Source organism: Nicotiana tabacum, chromosome 24, assembly GCF_000715075.1.
Source record: "Nicotiana tabacum cultivar K326 chromosome 24, ASM71507v2, whole genome shotgun sequence".
NCBI lineage: Eukaryota > Viridiplantae > Streptophyta > Magnoliopsida > Solanales > Solanaceae > Nicotiana > Nicotiana tabacum.
The window spans coordinates 7231038-7243906 of NC_134103.1; the positions used below are offsets into that span (position 1 = coordinate 7231038).

General features: G+C 34.8%; 1 pseudogene; it reads right to left on the reverse strand.

Moving 5' to 3' along the window:
• Window positions 1-1493: 1493 nt before the first annotated feature.
• LOC107792613 (putative late blight resistance protein homolog R1A-3) lies at window positions 1494-12614 on the reverse strand (annotated as a pseudogene).
• Window positions 12615-12869: the final 255 nt, after the last annotated feature.

Here is a 12869-nt window from a genome sequence, read left to right on the forward strand (position 1 = left end):
CTAACCTCTTGAAATCGTTGCACAGGTCATCCACAGAGCAAGAATCCAGGGCTGCAGTCTTCTGCTATGATCCTAGTAAAACCTTGGACGAAATTTCTTTGAGTGGGAAAGAACAATGCAATTCTAAAAAGTTATTAGGTGAAAATAAAAATCTTCCTTATGTAGACTCGTTTTTCAGCCAAAAAAGGCTCCAAAAACGTGTAGGATTCTGCTTGTGCAAGTAGAATCCTACTCTAACTCTACCGGATGACTTTTCTCCCAAGTCACTTTTTATCTAAGTCAGTCCAGATTTTTACTAGGTATAATAGGAACCACAAAAATAATAAGAGGCTACTAATTATAGTATTAATTCGAATTTTTGCATGAATTAATCCCTACTATAATTAATTGCAGTTTATTCCACTAAAAAGTGCAATTGAACTCTTCAATATGAATTTCAAAAATTTACCAACACTTATTTTAACTCCCCATGTTAAGATCCCAAATACCAGTCAATTAAATTTAATCACTGATAATTTAATTCAATCAACTAATTAAATTCTTTATAATTCCGCTTAAACTATTTCATGTGACGGATACAAAATCCACCGGCCGGATTTTTACATGAAAACTTATAAGCTTACATAAAGGGGTATCATCAAACTCAAAAACGAATCATGGATTTTATCAACTAATTATTATTTCACAAATGTTATTCGCTATTGTCCAATCTATCAGGCATACACTAACTCTAAATAGAATTGTATATTTTTTATAAAACAAACCAATAAACAAATCACATTGATCATAATAACTATATCAAGATTAGGAGTATAAGCTCATTCAATGAATTAGAGAAATTATTTTATATATATTCAGTACAAAAATATTTTTTCTCTACTTGGTCCGTTCAATATACACTAAGTATACTAGCACAAGAAATCAGAGTAAAATCACTATCATACTCAAGACAAATTATACTATAATCTTGTGCTACAATCATCAAGATATTTTGCCCAATAATATCTTCGATTGTGAACATAGTTTATTAATTATGAGAACCGACAATTTAATCTTCTGTACATGAGTTAAGACTCCATACACTAAATTGTCTACTACATAACTAAAGGACACACATATAACAAATGATCTATATAAAATAGTATTTTATTGAATTGAATTATTTAAATAAATAATTGTTTCATAAATCATAAAACACAATACTATGTCTAAACCGCATAGTTAATAGTATATCCCAACATAATTAACATCACAATAGAATATTTTCTTGTTCGTTTAGTACCTTATAGGTTCTTCTCCTTTTATTTTCACCCAGATATATAAATAACAACAATAACGATAACCTTCTACTGTTATGCAACAATTCATTCATGTACATCAAAAACTCACTCCAGAGAGGGAAAAAACAAGACGATTTAAAGAAATACAAAGAAAGAGCACAAAAACAATAACAACAACATACCCAACGAAGAGAGTAGTGTATGTGCAACCTTAACCCTACCTTTGTGAAGGTAGAGAGTCTGACTGTTTTCGATAGACCAACGATTAAAAAGAGCACAAAAACAAGTTTCAAGAATGGAGTCACAATCAACATGGCAACAGTACACATAGAAAAAAGTGTAAACAATCGCTAATGTCATTCTTCAGGCTCTGCTTTAATGTGAAGATATCCGGACACAATAATAGATAAGAATCTTCCAAGCTGATCTGCATTTTGACATAGTGCAGTTGAACTCTCTTTGAAGCCAAATGCAGCTTTTATTTTAAGGTTCATCCAACTTGAAACAAAATGCAGGAGACTTCTCTGTTAAAACCAGCGAGGTAAATGAAGTATAGTAGCAAGCAGAAAGGTTGATACATCGCTGAGTCCCTCCAGTATCAGAATTCAGCAAATCTGTGCAAATCAATGCATGATGAGCTTAAGTGAACATCGGCCACATATTACCAGGACAATGGAACCTATGGAAGATATTAAAGAAACCGAAATAATACTCTATAATGTTTGTCTTGATAAAGATGGTTAACATTCGGCTTTAGGCAGCACATGATACTCTATACATGATCCTTTTCTAGAAATCTCCCAAATATAAAGATTTGCTATGATACAGTATTTACCGAGTTTATTACTGAATTGTTAAATTGATTTTATTACGGAAAACACATGATGAGATTGATTATTATTACCGTTTTTTTTAAAACAAAAAGCATATTATTTTGTGATTATTATACAAGCATACTTGTCCCCTATTAAAACGGTTATGGTTAAGTATTATTACTCATTGAGCTAGCGACTCACTCCCCGCTATTATTTTTACAGAGACAGCAGTAGACGCAGGCGATGATTCTGTTAATTAGAGTACACGATTTGACAGTTCCTGGTGAGCCCCGCATTTATTCGCCCGCAAAGATTGTTATTTATTTATTATAGTCTCTTTCTTGAAACCCTTAGATTCGCTCCATAGTCATTTTTACGAGTGTCATAAGTATTCTTTTATTGATATAGAATTGGTGGCTCGTATTAGACTTTTCTATCTTATAATTGGAGATGAAGTTAGTATTATTGTGTTGGAAATATTTCGTGAATGAGGATTATAACTTGTTTGGTCGATATAGGTTGGTTGTGTTGTTGATTTCTAAGACGGGTTTATTTTTGGATAGTCCTAAAATAGGGAAAACTCTGTCCGATTTTCTGTAAAATACCGATGAGGCTTACTTGGGGGCACTTGCTCCCAGGCGCCGGTCATGATCCTAAATTGGGTCGTGACAAAGTTGATATCGGAGCCTAGGTTATTCTTGTGACTAATGGAGCACACGTCGATAATAGAATTTCAATTATGGTTATGTAGCCGGCCATTCCCATAATCGTGATTTTACGAAGGTGTGATAGGATGTGTCTTGTCTTTCTTTCTTTCTTATTCCCCCTACGTGTGTGGCGATTAGAGTCAAATAACTGAATCTGTCATTACTTTTTCTATTCGTGTATGGCTCAGACCAATTACCCTATAATAGAATTTGGCTAGAGGTTCAAACTTCAAAGACGTCAAATTTCGCCAATGGACATGCAACCATCTCCAAGCAAAGAAATGCTACAAAAGTAGTATACAAAACCAGTGAAAGGTTTATTGTGCCATATGAGGTGCTTCCTAATAAGATGCGTAATAGAGTCTATTTTGAAAATTTATACTAGTCTACCACTATACCGATAGAGGAGTGCTATCACAAAAAGGTACTTACCTCCACGAAAGAAAAAGAAAAAAAATTGAGATCTTTATGGGTATAATGGATAAACATAAGAAGAATGAGCAACAGAACAGGGGCTCTAAAGTCCTCATGTACCTAGAAGATTATAGGGAACAACACAATATTCTTAATAAAGTTCCTAAAGTTGAAACTACTAAGTTTATTATTTTTGATAATTCAAAGGATCCTTAAATGTTGTAGTAAAATACTTACCACGTTATGAGCTATAGGATATTTCATGAAGAGGTCTATGGAACAGGCAACTTTTAGACTAGAGAACATGGCGAATACATGAAATGCTATTGTACTCTTAGCGATGCCAACAAGAGCAACACAGCTAATTTTGGAATAATTTTACTAAAGTGTTTATGAATCACTTCCTTCTTGACAGTTTGTAACGTGAACTTGCCTGCTAGATCATTTAAGAAATTGATTTAGACGATGAGTATACTTACATATAACACTAAAATTTCTTATCTGCATGCGCAAGCAACATCTTAAGTTTAGAGGCTTGTTGAAAGGTTGGTTAGTTGTTTAAATAAGGTAGTAACTGTATATATGAAGATTGAAGACTTAAACCTACTTTTTAGCAGTTGTACTTACCAGAAAGATTGAAAATATGGACATGATAGGCGTGCAAGAACTCACATAAGAAGATCTCGAGATTAGAATATCTTTTAGTATGGATTTTAATATGAGTCAAAGATTTAAAAATCAAGAACGTTTTGAAATATTAAGCGATCCTTTTCGGGTTGCCACTTCTGTGAAAAAACTATAGTAGTTAGACATGTGTTTAAAATTTTTAAGATTCAAGTTAAGAGAAGGAAACCCTAACTAACCAAGTTGTACTTAATATGGTTGACTTTAACGTACAGATGGATATGGATTAATTATCTTCTTACCACGCTACCCTCGATTATTATGGAAATACTATTAGGTTTGGTGGACTTTAGAAGCTAGCTTTTGTCCAAAAAGCGGATTATAGGTTATAAAAGAAAGGTTGTTTGGGTCTCATAGCTACGGTAAGGGGCACAAGAGAAGAAACACTTAGTTTGAGAAAAAAAGAAGCATCTAGAGATTTTCTAATTTATTCCTTAGGATTTACTAGGACTACCTCCAATATGAAAAATTAACTTTGGTATTGAGCTGACACCTAATACACAAACTATATCATATGGCACCAACAGAGTTGAGAGAGCTAATTGAATAATTGAGAGACTTACTGGATACAAGTTATATCATACCGAATGTTGCATCATGGGGTACGCCAATATTATTTGGAAAAAAAGGGATAAGTCTTTAAGTATGTGCGCCAACTACATATAATTAAATAAGATAACAATACACAACAAATATCCCTTGTCTTGTATAGATAACTTGTTTGATCAGTTACAAGGAGTCATTGATCTTTGGCCTGTTATCATCAGCTTAGAATAAGAAAGGAAGATATTTCGATGTTTGCCTCTAGTACTCAATACAAACATTATGAGTTACTTGTGATGTCCTTTAGGTTGGCCAATGCTCCAACTTTATAGATGTATATAATGAATATGGTGTTCAAAGTTATTTTTGAAACAAAATTCATAGTTTTTACTTACAATATTTTGGTCCCAGGAAGAGCACGAGAATTACTTGAAAAATATGTTAAAGACGTTGCAGGAAAATTAGCTTTTTACCAAGTTCTTCAATTAGCTAGACTCAATGGTATTCATATGACACATGGTATCTAAGAATGAAAAGATGGTAGATTCTAAGAGGATAGAATTAGTTCATAAATGGCCGAGACCCATTTTTCCTACAGAGATTTCTTTTGGCTTGACATGCTACTATTGGCATTTGTGTAGGATTTCTCTAGAATAGCACCACCATTCACCAAGTTAAAATAGAAAATCGCTAAAATTCAGTGGATAGAGAAATGTACAACGAGATTCTAGAAGCCCAAAGCGTGTTTGACAATCACACAAATGTTAGCCTTATTCCAATAGGCTATAAAGAATTCACGATGTTATATAATACTTCGAGAGTAGGATTATGATATATTTTCATGCAAAATGGCCGCGTGATAGCCTATGCTTCAAGGAAATTGAAGAAGCTCAAGTCGTATTATGCCACTCATGATTTGGAGATGATCATAGTTGTATTTTTTTTAAGATTTAGAGACACTATTTATACGAAGAAAACTATGAGATTTATACCTAGCACAAAAGCCTGGAGTACATTTAAAACCAACAAAGATATAAATATGTAGCAATGCTAATGGAGGGAACTACTGAAGATATAACTGTACTATTTTGTACTATTCGGGAAAGATAAATATTATAACTTATGCAAAAAAGAAAACATGGATAATTTGGCGCATATAGCTCCTGTAAAGATAAGACAAAAATATGCATAGACCGGAGGGTACACGTATTAGATTCAATGTGAAAAGAAAAAAAATCAAAGATATTATTGGCTATTGGTCAAGCCTGATGTAGAGTGCATAAAGGTTAGTCAATAGGAGGATGAGCGATTGTCCAAGTACCGAGATTAGATCCTAGCTGGTAAAACAAATAAGGATATGACTATTAATAGTAATAATATTCTCCGACTAGGTAATCTATTAGGTGTAGCAAACATATATGGATTGAGACAGGCTATTCGTGATACAGCTCACAACTCTAGATACACTGTATATCTCAGGTCCATAAAATGTACCATGACTAGAAGAAAATTATATTTGTGAGAAAATAAAGAAGAAAGATTTCTTTAACTTGTTTATGATTATTTGACTTGTAGCATGTCAAGGTTAGAATTTGCGATTTGCAGGACTACTACAACAACTCGAGATTTTAAAGTGAAAATGGAATAAAATTATAGTTAATTTTATGATAGAACTATCTCAAACGATTAAAGGTTATGATTATATTTGAAAAATTGTAATTGGTTTCAAAGTAGGCACATTCCTTGCTAGTCAAAACTTCTAGCAATGAGGTGAAATATGCACATATATGCATGAATGGAAAAAAAATTATCTGACTCCATGGGATTTTATTGTCCAATATTTTTTATAGAGAATCACAATTTACCGCATACTTTTGAAATATCTTTCCAACAAGTATTGAGTACACGAGTAGATCTTTGTAATGCCTCTCATCCGATGTCAGATGGGTAATCTGAACATAATGTACAAATCTTGGAGAATAAATGTTCTTTATTTTTGAGATAGTTGATTGCTTATCGACCTTTTTACCTGAGTTTGTTTATAACACTAGCTTGTAGTTAAGCATCGAGATGGATCCATATAAAGCCTTGTCAGTTGGTTTTAAGTCGGTGATACTAAGGTATTAAGACTATACTTACAAATTAAAAAAATAATTAGGACTAGACTTGTTATGAGAAGTGACTGATAAGTTCATTTGACTCAAATAGGATTGCTCACATCACAAAGCAGACAAAAGTCTTGTGCAAATAACATGAAAATAAACTTAAAATATATAGCAAGAGACCGAATGATCCTACGAGTCTCCCTATGAAAAGCGTGATGCAATTTGAAAAAAAAAAGAGTGAAAATGAATCTAAGGTTTATAAGATTATAAGAGGTACTTGATGGGATGGAAGTCATACTTATCGTTTGACACTTCTTCTTGAGTTATTTTTTTTCATTTAGTGTTCAATGTTTCTATTCTAAAACAATATATATTGGACTTCTCTTATATGCTTGTAGCACTGATTATCCAACTTTGATGAGAAATTAACTTGCAAAGAAGAGTCGATCGCTAGTGCTGACAGATAAATAAGAAAGTTACGATCAAAGAATTTATGTTTGCGAAGGTCTTTCTGGAACCTATTTCGTTGAAGAAGCTACTTAGGAAGTGGAAGATACTATGTGAGTCAGATATCCTTACTTATTTCAGTCTATAGGCATGCACTTTATTTGAAATTCGGGGACCGAATTTTATAAGAGGAGAAGAATGTAATAACCCATAATTTTAACCAAGGACAAATTGGTCATTTAGCTATAAAAAAAGGGGATAAAGCAATTTAAAAGGCCAAAGCCCATCAGAGGTGTGGCGTGGGTTTGATAAGGGTTTGGAGAGGAGACTTGCCAGCCAACAAATAGAGTACAACTTGGAAAATTGGAGAAATATCTACAACTCTAATCCGTAAGGAAAGTGAGAACGAGAAATTTAACAGCAACTTGGAGTCAAAAACCCAAACTGCTGCTGGGACACGATGCTTGAGGAGGAGCAATACGCATCAGTTCTTTTTCTTGAGTAAAAGTACTATGTTTGGCATCAAAGAGTTATAACAAGAAACTACAAGAACTAACAACGTAAGTCTTCTAGAAGAATTTTGGTTTCATATTGTTTAACTCTTCAATTGGAATACTAGAATTAAGTTTGGTATTTAACTATGGTGGGTAACAGTAACATGGATTTTCATGATGAAATAAACTAGTTCACGAATAACCATGAACCTGGAATTAAAAAAAAAGCTATTAAGAGTTAGTTTTGATAGCATTATAGGTAGTCTGGCGGATGGTATTTTGAGTAACATTGAGACATGGGTCATAGGAATTATGACTCGCTATCACTTAAACTTACTGAATTTCGTGGTTAGCAGATGGTAACATAAACTTGTATTGATTTATAGATTTCACACGAATTGAGCACTTGGATCGCTTAGAAGTCATACAGATTGCTTGAGGTGTTTGGTATTGCGACACGAGTACTGTGAGTAGTAATCTTACCATAATTTATATTTTCATAACCTACATGGTTTATATATGATTTTGAAAATAAATGTGTTACGTATGCTTTGAAATTTGCATGTGAGACAAGTCCTTTACTTGATATGGTACCGAACAGTTTACTTGAAATGTTTACCGGTTAACCAAAATATTTTCATCGTTACTAGATATGTTTTACCGTTACTTAAGATGTAACAGTTATTTAAAATGTTTTCACTGTTACTGAACATGTTTTACTGTTACTCGAGACATGATTACCGTTACCGAAATAAAATTACAAGATTTGATAAGAAATGATATGCCCTTCATTATTTTGAAAATGCTTTTGTACGAGTATTTACTGTTTACAAGAAAGAGTATTAATGGGAGGAGATTTTGAAAGATCCCGTAGCTAGTGGCGAGTTCATTAGACTTGGTGCACCTTGTATTTACCGATTACCGAGTACATTTATAGCCCTCGCTAGTGAGAAGGTATAACTAGCATACAGTTATGGTTTTCCCTTGGTTGTGTTGTTGATTTCTAATACAGGTTTATTTTTGGATAGTCCTAAAACAGAGGAAACTCTGTCCGATTTTCTGTAAAATACCGATGAGGCTTACTTGGGGGCACTTGCTCCCAGGCGTCGGTCATGATCCTAAATTGGGTCGTGACAAGCTAACACATTAATTCCACGCCAACTCATCGGACTGGTAATTTTAGGAAATTTAACAGTGGAATAAAATCATTTGAAGACAAAGGCAGATTTGAAGCTAACCTGTCTAGTGTCAATGAAGCAGTCTTTAAAGTTACAATCCAAGATCCGGAGGAATTACAGAAAGCTTGAATCCGCTGCCTTCTTTTTCTTGTTTCTTCTTTAGTATTGCTCGTGCAGATTTAGCAGCAGACACACTGGTACTCTGGAGTTCCATTAACTGGAGGTTTTCCACATCTGCCAGTTCAGCTGGTAGTTCCTTAAGATTATCACATGCTATAAGAACAAGGCGTTTTAGTCGTGGAAAGTTCCCGGATGAGGACTTCCAAGAAGATAGATCTGTCCTTTCAATCCATAGGACCTGCAGACGAGGAAAACCGCCCTCCTCTGGTTCCCAAGACTGTCCCGTAAATGCATTTTCTTTCAACTTCAGCACTTCAAGGTAATCTAATAGACCTAATATAGACATATCTTTCCATTCGAACCACGTATCTATCAGAGTGAGCTTTTTTAGCTTCTGAGGAAAAATATATGCTGGTGGAAGGTGTAGCTGTTTACTACTTTGACGAGTATCATTTACCAACTTCAGCTTTTCGAGGCAATCTAACTTACCTATGTTGCTGAACAAACCAGAACTGGACCCGTCCTTACTGGTCTCTAGAAGAGCATTTAGTTTTCCACGAACACCTAATTTCTTGAGATTAGGAGTTCTAGTAAAAACTTCTGCCGTGCAACATTCAGGTGCTTTAGTAGAAAGTGTTTGTAGGCAACGATTCACCAAGTTGTCCTTGCTGCTCTTGGGGCGCTTAGGGGAAGGCAATGTAGCAGAGGCGTTTGTGCACACATGCCTTAATCTTGTCATATTCCAAATGTCTGCTTTAATGTCAAGAGTACCCTGTTGTGTCTCAATTATAAGTGTTTGTACATTCCAAAGATTCCCAACGTTTGTAGGAATGGTCATAATCGTGTCAGTTGAGAAAGCAATGTACCTCAAATGGAATAATTTGAAGAACTCTTTAGAAAAACGACTGAACTTGATTGATTCAGCATCTAGTACCCTAAGCAAAGGAAAGGCTCTGGGGATGGCTGGTATTTCACCTAAAGGCATCTCAAATCTTTTCGAGGCAAAGCATAAGAACGACCTAACATGCTCACCAAAGGGTTTTGTTGACAAGAATTCAGAAACAGACGAATGAATGCACAAGCGACGATAAGTGGCTAACTCTTGTTTCTCTGGAAAAGAATGTTCTTGCCCTCGTTTGATTTCTTGGAAAAGATTTTCCTCCATCATAGCCTCATGTCTGCAGAACTCATGCAACATGTCATGAACACGACATGTTTTGATTTGACCGCTAGAACTCCTTTGCATTACCATCACTAAGTTCCTATTGACAAGATCATTCAAGTGGTCCTCTGCTATATCCTCTAGAGTCAATGGTCCTTGGTATTGTATGAATCCTTCCGCGATCCATAAACAAATCAACTTCCGAGCTGAAATTTCAGAACCGCCAGGAAAAGCCCCACAATATAAGAAGCACGCCTTTAAATCATAAGGCAAACGATCATAACTCATCTGCACCAATTTCTTGCAGTTCTCTGGATCTCTATTTATGAGGTGCTCACCCACACTGTCAGCCACCAGCTTCCACTCCCTTGTCGTCTTTCCTTTGCCTATCAAAGCTCCGGCAATAACAACTATTGCAAGTGGTAAGCCCCTACATTTTTCGGCCATACTTTTTCCAGGTAATTCTAACTCAGGTGGACATTTTTCCTTGTGAAAAACTCTCTTCTCAAGTAGCTCCCAACTTCATTTTCAGTCAAAAACTTCAAATCATGAGGTTTATCATTGCAGCACTTAGCCACATTGCTTTGTCTAGTAGTCATCAAGACTCTATTCCGTTTATCATTATTGGGGAAAGCAATTTTGATCCGATCCCAAGCCCCTCTTGTCCACACATCATCTAAAACAATAAGATATTTCCCACCCTTCCCAAGAAGCTCCTTTATTTCATTTGCTAATTCCTCCTCTGGTGTATCATGGTATTGTTTGGTGTTTCGAGTGAATTTGCTGATGATGTTGAGAAATATTTCCCTTCTGTTGAACGATTGAGAGACATACCCATATGCGGTTGAAAAACTCATACTCAACCTTAGGATCCTTGTAAATCTTATATGCCAAAGTTGTTTTTCCAAGACCAGGCATACCAACGACTGGCACAACATAATCCGATCCTCCAATGAGACGATCAATTACAGTTTTCGCTTCCTCATCAAAACCTACCACGTCGTCTTCCTCTACTACAGGGACCTGTTTTTAAAGAAGGAAAAAGGTCACAGAAATGATATTAGAATTGACTTTTAATAAAAGATGAAAAAACATGATATTGAAACAAACGTGCTAATGTAAGTAGATTTTACGAAATGCTGACATTATGCATGTGGCGATTTAACACGTATATAGCCATCCTCGGAGTGTTATATTTTTTTCCCTACTTTCTTTGTCAGATAGATCAATGTGACTCCATTTACACAATACACAGAGCACATCAGTTTATGTAGAAAGTCGGCACTCAATACAACAAAATTCTTAACGCGATTTTGGTTACATGTAGATTCTAGTAGTAAACAGCCATCTTTATATTAAAAAGCAACAAATTTGATGGCAACCACATTTCAAAATCTTCCTTTTAGTTGGGAATACTTTAGCTTTCACAGTGTTACCTTTTCTTTCATATATCTAATTTCTCTAATTTCAAGTGCAGAGCATACAAAAACACGAATTCTATCCTTTCCGAATTACTTAGTCCAATCCTAATTGGTTTAAACTATGAAGTAACATTAAAAATATTGTGAACACCAAACCTGTGGTAAAACTTAAGTCTTAATATATTGCGCTTAATATACATAAATACCATTTGATGCATAACCAAGGTACATTTAAAGAATCATTATACAATTTCCATACCGCTATACGAATCATCACTATCTATGTCGGTCTATTCAAGCTCATATCCACTCAACATAATTATAAAATAAAAATGAAAAGCACTAGACTAGACTAGACGTTCTTTATATTTTCTACCGCATAAAAAAGGTACGAAAACAACTAGCAAGGTCGTATGTAGAGATCAACCTATAAGTTCACCCTGCCCAATAACTTTGGCTCAGACTCTGTATGTCTTAATAAGTTTACTAAATAAAATAACAGCCCGGTGCACTAAGTTCCCACTATGTGCGGGGTCCGGGTAGGACCGAACCACAAATATCTATTGTAGGTAGCCTTACTCTGCATATCTGCGATCTGTGACCTGTCACTTGGCAGTAACTTTACCGGTTACACCTAGGCTCCCCTTCTAAATAAGTACAAATAATTAATTTTGAACCCAATAAATCAAATGAATTGTGATATAATTTCGAAATAAAGACCACAAAATCCACTCTCATACCTTCCTTTCCTGAGCATTTTTGTTTGAATTATCATCAAAAGTAATAGCTTGAAGTCCATAAGCATCATTTCGGCGAATTTCCTTCACCCTTTCCCTAATAGTTTTAATCTCATCAGCAACCCCTTTAGCTCTAGCAACATGAGTAAGATGAAACCACTGAGCAAATTTGTTCTTATCGTCATGTCTTTTAGCTTCAATCACAAACTTATCAATTGAATCTTCAGCATCATTTACCACTTTCCTTATCTTCTTTACTAGTGATTTCAAGACTTCATTGTCTCTCCTCGATTTAGCTGCTTGTTTGAGGAAAGCATTGAAGTCATTCAGATCTTGTAGTAAATTTTCAACTTCACCTTTTATTCCAACAATTAAGTCAGCGTTGTCGATTAATAATTGCATCAAGTTTTCTACTAGGAATTTCACTGCTACATCTGCCATGGCTGCACCAACAAATTCCTTTGCGTTGCCTAAGAAAGCAAAGATGAGCAGAATGGTCACTAAAATGGGAGCAGCCAAGTGCCAACCAGTAATTGTAGAATTATTTAAAGATTGGAAAATTTTATGACATTTTGTCGTTATCTGGTCTTTTCTTTTAGTATATGCTCGTTTAAGATATTTCTTTTGATTGTACTATGTTTCTCTATTAGGATTGGTCAACGTGAAAAAAAATGAAAATGGACTCCGTAAAAGAACACACTTAGGATTTGTCGGTGTGTTAGTTTTGGATAAAAAAATACTTAGATTCTCTTTAAATTTAAA